This window comes from Lissotriton helveticus, chromosome 2_1 (genome assembly GCF_964261635.1).
Source record: "Lissotriton helveticus chromosome 2_1, aLisHel1.1, whole genome shotgun sequence".
NCBI lineage: Eukaryota > Metazoa > Chordata > Amphibia > Caudata > Salamandridae > Lissotriton > Lissotriton helveticus.
Genome location: NC_136059.1, coordinates 1,788,929,949 through 1,788,936,801, shown reverse-complemented (window position 1 = coordinate 1,788,936,801; position 6,853 = coordinate 1,788,929,949).

Here is a 6,853-nt window from a genome sequence, read left to right as displayed (position 1 = left end):
GATTTAGCACCTGGGCCTGAATAGGGCTGTGCCTGCCTTCCACAATGCTGGCTCCACCTCCTGCTGGGCGGCTGACGACCCTGCCCCTCACTCTGAAAGGAAAGAAGAAGCCAGCAAAACAAAGTACTCAGCTAACACCCAGAACTGGTTCAGACCGGGCTCAGGGCCCACATGCACAAGGAGAACAAATACTTTAGGGGTATAAGTACAGGACCCCTGACAACAGAAAATTAGATCATCCTGAAATCAAGAAGGAACCTCTGCCAAGGAGAAAGCTGAATCTGAAGAAGGTAGACTGTCCTGCCGTTGCTCTGCTGGACTGACCTGTTGCTTTGCGGCCAAGGAGAGGGGAAGGACTTTGCTGTGTGCTGTGTCCCCTGTCTTGAAGGAATCTCAAAGGGCCTGAGAAGAGCTGGCTCCCTGTTCTGAAGTCCCAGGAACAAAGGGACTTCACCCCCAGCTTCCTTGAACTCTGCTGAGAGAGTTCTGTCCTTCCTAGAGTGCTTGATCCAGTTGTGGGGCCTCTGGAAGTTGTACCTGTGCTGGGAAGCTTGAAACTAAGCTTGAGAGACTTTTGCAATTGAAAAGTGTTGCATCGCTCGCTTGAGGAGCGCATCCCCAACAGTGTGAGAAGTTTCCCGCTGCTACGAAGGTCGAGATCGTCGCAGCGCCTGACGCCGCTGCCAGAGCCGTCGCATCCTTCGTTTGCGGGACGCACCAGGCCGGTGCGGGAGAGTCTAACATCGCTGCGAGTGTCGTCGCAGAGCCTGTCATCGCTGAGTGAGATCGCCGCACCGCTTGCTTCCAGACCGCATCACGTCGCTGCGAGTGTCGTCGCAGAAACCATCGCGTCGAGGAGCTGCGAGACAGAAGATCACCGCTGGTCCACGTATCGTCGCCCCGGAGATCGTCGCAACTCCAAAGATCGTCGCATCGTGCCTTTGCGAGAACAAACTTCCTACGGAACCTACGCACCGGAATCCATACAAGTGGCCTTCCTCCCCATACAGACCGGATTCGTCGCAACACGCCCGCGGCTGCAGTGGGGCTGTCGCAAACGCCTCCCCAGGGTCTCAGGAGCAACGCATCGCTTGTTTTCCACCGCACCAGCTTCTGCTTTAGGAACTTTGTCGCAATTAAAAGGTACTGTGAGTAAACGTTACACAACTGTGAACTTTTCACGCATCTGTGGATTATTCTATCGCAACTTAAAGAACTTTATCGCAAACCTTAAGAACTCTTTTGAAACCATATTCTTGAACTGTGTATGTTGGATTTTTGTCGTTTTGGTCTTGTTTAGTTTAGATTAAATACCTTTATTTTTCTAAACTGTTGTGGAGTCAGTTTGTGGTGTTTTCACTGTGTTACTGTGAGTGTTGGTACAAATACTTTACGCATTGCCTCTTGTTAGCCTAGACTGCTCGTGCCAAGCTACCTAGAGGGTGAGCAGGGGTTATCTCAGAGGGTTATCTCCTTGCCCTGACTAGAAGCAAGGGTCCCTATTTGGACAGTGGTACCTATCTCTGCCAACTAGAGACCCCCAGTTCTAACATTGGTGGTCAGGCGGTGGGATTTGAACTTGTATTTGTACTTGAACCACAGTAATTGGTGTACATCACTAGTGAGTGCAGACCACTACGCCACCACATACTACTGGTTTTTGATTTTTGATTCGATTTTTGAGTAACTCTTCTAAAGCATCATGTCTGCGAAAGGAAAGGCACTCAGTGAGGGGGCAGATGTAGAGATGGAGTTTGTCATTGGAGATTTGTATTCTTACAAAGTTGAGCAACTTAGGAAATTCTGCCTTGAGTTTGAGTGCCCCATAAAGAGCACCTACAGAAAGGAGGAGCTGCAGAGAATCTTGAAGGCCCATTGGGAGGCACAAGAGGGAAATGATGATGTGAAGGGGGAAAACAGTTTTCAAGTCACAGATCTGCCAGTGGGCAGAGTAGGCTCAGGAGCTGGCAGCAACCATTCCAGCAGGGGCCTCAGCCCAGAAGAGTTACAAGAAAATCAGAGAGTAAGAGAATATGAGTTGGAGGTTCTGAAAATGAAAATGAAAATGAAGCAATTTGAAATGGATAAAGAGAGAGAAAAGGCGGCGGAGGAGAGCAAAACTGCCCGCGCCTTGGAGGAAAAGAAATTGCTTTTGGCTCATGAGTTGAGCATGAGAGAACTGGATCTTAAAGCCAAGGAGGTGGATGCCAGTTCAAATGGTGACAGCGCGCAGCCAGTGCATGGGGGTAAAGTATATATTCCCAAAGACCTTGTACAGAATTACCATAGGAGTGAGGATATTTATGCCTGTTTCACTTTGTATGAAATTGCATTGAAGATGAATGGTGTGCCTGATCAGCATTGGGGGGCGGGCCTGTGGAAACATTTTGAGGCTTCTGGGAGGAGTGCTCTAGAGCCCTTAGAGATGGCAGGTGCCATGACCTACCCCAATATGAAGGAGGCCTTATGTCTCAGGTATGGCCTTACTCCAGAGCAGTATAGACTGCGGTTTAGAAACTCCAAGAAGAGAGAGTCTGAGACTTGGATGGAGTGTGTGAATTTGTACTCGCGTGCACTTGAAGGTTGGATGAAGGGCAGTAAAGTAACTGACTTTAAGGGGTTATTGCATTTAATCAGTTGGGAGCACTTGAGTAGTCTTTGTGTTCCAGAGCTGCGCCAGCATCTTTTAGACAGCAAGCTGACAGACCCCATTGAGCTTGCTAAGGAGGCAGACCGCTGGACCAGTACCAGGGTCCACAGAGGAATTGTGGGTACCACAGCCAAAGGTGGGCAGGGTCCCCAGCAGAAGAGTGGGGGGACAAGGGTAACCAAAAGGAGTTCTCACAAGGGCCCCAAAATAGTTCCCATGGAAAGGAATCCCAACCCCCCAAACCTAAACAGCCATGGCCCTCTAAGGGCAGGCGGGACAATAGAGACAGAAGGGATAACCAAGGTCCCCCTACCTGCTATCACTGCAATGAGGTCGGCCACATTGCTCCAAAATGTCCCAAGAAGAAGCCCGCACCCACTGGTGCTCCCGCCCCAGGGTTAGCAAGTGTAGCTTTGGGCGGGGATTTGATTTCTAGTGGGGAGGTGGGCTTAGCAGTTATGTCCCTTGTCTCCCTAGGAGACAGAGGGATGGTCCAGGAAACCTTACTGCCCTGTAACACTAAGAAGTATGGGCAGAAGGTGACCATCAATGGGAGGAGGTTGAGGCTCTGAGAGACACAGGAGCCAGCGTGACATCCGTGAGGTGTCAGTGGGTGTCTGAAGAGCAAATCATCCCTGATGTACTCCGCCCTGTAGTGGCAGCTGACAGCTCAGTGCGCCTCTGCAAGCTGGCGCGGGTTCCCTTTGAATGGGGGGGGAGTCTCTGGTCTTTTGGAAGTAGTTGTCAGTGATGCCCTGACTGTAGACTGTCTGTTAGGTAACAACCTGGAGAGTTCTCCATGGAAGGATGTGAAGCACAGAACTCATTTGGAAATGTTGGGTTTGCCTGCGTGGATCTGTGTGACCACGCGTGCTATGGCAGCCAGTAGGGGTGATTCAGCAGAACTGGAGCCTGAAACAGTGGCCCAGAGGCCTGCCAGGAGAGGAAGAGGCAGGGGGCGCGGGAAACCTACCCCAGCAGTTCCCACGGTCCAGGAAGGAGCAGAACCTGAGGGGGATGCCCTGGAACCTACAGGGGAACAGGTGGCCGAACTGGGGGACCTGCCTGAGCTGACCCATTGACAGCAGGAAGGTGGTCCCTCCAGGGAGGAATTCTGCCAGGCGCAGAAAAAATGCCCTTTCCTCATTGGTCTGCGGCAACACTTTGTAGATCAGGCAGCAGGTGGAGCAGCCAGAGATCACTTTATCTACTGGGAAGATGACTTATTGTATAGTGAGCCTAAGTTTGCTGAGCCCGGTGCAGCCCGTGTGCTGGTGGTACCCGAGCGCTTCAGAAACTTCCTAATGGGTCTGGCTCATGATGTGCCTCTTGCAGGGCATCTGGGGCAAGAAAAGACCCTGAACCGACTTGTCACCCACTTCCACTGGCCCCAGATGAGAAAGCACGTTGGTTCCTTTTGCAGATCTTGCCAAACCTGTCAAGTCAGTGGCAAGACTGGAATGAAGTTGAAGGCACCCCTCCAACCCTTCCCAGTGGTGAGCACCCCTTTCGAGCGGGTGGGCATAGACATCGTAGGGCCCCAAGACCCCAAGACAGCCTTAGGCAACAGGTTCATCCTGGTCTTGGTGGACCATGCCACCCGGTACCCGGAAGCCGTCCCTCTCAGGACAATCACAGCACCCGTGGTGGGCCGTGCATTGATGGGGATCTTTTCCCGTGTGGGGTTCCTCAGAGAGGTGGTCTCCGACCGGGGTACCAACTTCATCTCTAAGTACATGAAGTCTCTGTGGGAGGAGTGTGGGGTAACTTATAAGCTCACCACTCCTTACCACCCTCAAGGAAATGGGCTGGTTGAAAGGTTCAACCGGACCCTGAAAGGTATGATTATGGGCCTAGCGGAGCCCATGTGATGGAAGTGGGACGTTTTGTTACCATGCCTGTTGTTTGCCTACAGGGAGGTGCCTCAGAAGTCCTTAGGGTTCAGTCCCTTTGAACTCCTGTATGGCCACCCTGTTAGAGGAACTCTCCCTCTGGTGAAGGAGGGTTGGGAAAAGTCCCGTGGGAAAACCCCCCAAGGATGTGTTCAGCTATGTGCTGGCCATCCTCAACCAGACACAACGCTTCAGGAAGCTCGCTTAGGCGAACCTGGAAGCGAGCCAGGAAGAAATGAAAAGATGGTACGACCAGAATACCACTCTGGTCGAATTTCAACCTGGGCAGAAAGTGTGGGTGATGGCGCCAGTGGAGCCTTGTGCGCTCCAAGACAAGTGGACTGGGCCATATGAGGTGGTGGAAAGGAAAAGTGAGGTAACCTACCTGGTTAACCTGAGGACTCCCAGGCAACCCCTGAGAGTCTTGCATGTGAACCGCCTCAAACCACACTTTGAGAGGTCTGAAGTGACAATGCTCATGGCTACAGATGCAGGAATGGAAGAGGATAGTGATCCTCTCCCTGACCTCCTGGCAGTTAAAGAGCAAGATGGATCAGTGGATGGGGTGGTCCTCTCGCCCACCCTGACCCCAGGACAGCAGAGTGACTGTCGCCAAGTGTTGGGTCAGTTCTCCTCCCTGTTCTCCCTGACCCCAGGAGTCACCAACAGGTGCGTCCATGATGTGGACACTGGAGACAGTCTGCCTGTGAAACAAAAATTTTACAGGGTAGCTGACAAGGTCAGGGCCAGCATCAAGGAAGAAGTTTCCAAGATGTTGGCACTAGGGGTGATCGAGCCCTCCAACAGCCCCTGGGCTAGCCCAGTGGTCTTAGTGCCCAAGAAAGCTGCTACACCCGGTGGCCCTCCAGAACTCCAGTTTTGCGTGGACTACCGTGGGCTCAATGCGGTCACGAAGACTGACGCACACCCCATCCCCAGAGCTGATGAGCTCTTGGATCTGTTGGGAGCTGCCCAGTACCTCAGTACATTTGATTTGACTTCTGGGTACTGGCAGATTGCCTTAACTGATGGGGCCAAAGAGAGGTCAGCATTTTCAACGCCAGAGGGGCACTTCCAGTTCTGAGTCATGCCCTTTGGGTTGAAGAATGCCCCTCCCACATTCCAGAGACTGGTTAACCAGGTACTGACCGGGCTGGAGGAATTCAGCGCCGCGTACCTGGATGACATTGCTGTGTTCAGCTCCACGTGGGAGGAACACTTGCAACACCTCTGCGAAGTGTTGAAGGCTCTGCAAAGGGCAGGCCTCACTATCAAGGCCAGCAAGTGCCAGATAGGGCAGGGATCTGTGGTGTATTGGTGACACCAGGTGGGGAGCGGCCAGGTGGCACCCCTACAAGCAAAGATTGATACCATTCTGGCTTGGGAGTCCCCCAAGACCCAGACAGAGGTGAGAGCCTTTTTAGGACTCACCGGGTTTGTCAAGGGGTATGGCACCAACGTTGCTCCCTTGACAGAACTCACTTCCAAGAAGTTGCCCAAAAGAGTTTACTGGACCGAAGCCTGCCAAACTGCTTTTGATGCCCTGAAAACTGCAATGTGCACAGCACCGGTGCTCAAGGCACCTGACTTTTCCAGTGAGTTCATAGTACAGACAGACGCTTCAGAGCATGGTGTGGGAGCAGTACTCCCACAAGTCACTGAGGAGAATGGAGTCCAGCCCTTAGCTTTCATTAGTAGGAGGCTACTCCCTAGGGAACAGAAGTGGAGTGAGATTGAAAGGGAAGATTTTGCTGTGGTCTGGGCTCTGAAGAAGCTGAGGCCCTACCTGTTTGGGACTCACTTCCGTGATCAGACCGACCATAGGCCCCTCAGATGGTTAATGCAAATGAGGGGTGAGAACCCAAAACTGTTGAGGTGGTCCATCTCCCTACAGGTAAAGGACTTTACGGTGGAACACCGTCCTGGCACAGAGCACGCCAACGCTGATGGTCTGTCCAGGTTTTTCCGCCTTAGTGAAGAGAACTCCCAAGAGGGTGGGTTGTTCTCCCTACTGTCAGCTGGAGGGGACACATGTTAGACCTGGCATCTTTGGCGTGGTTTCCCCCTATCTTTTTGCCTCTACCTCCTGTATCTTTGATGCTGTGCTGGATTTCGTTTTTGCTGGTTTAGATGCTTTGGACACTCTGCCACTGCTGATCAGTGCCAGAGTGTAAGTGCTCCCTATGTAAAGTGTTATTCTGATTGGATATACATGTTTGGCATATTTGTATCACCCTGAAGTCCCTAGTAACGTGCACTGGGTGTGCCAGGGCTGGTGATGGCAAATGCTACTAGTGGGCCTGCAGCACTA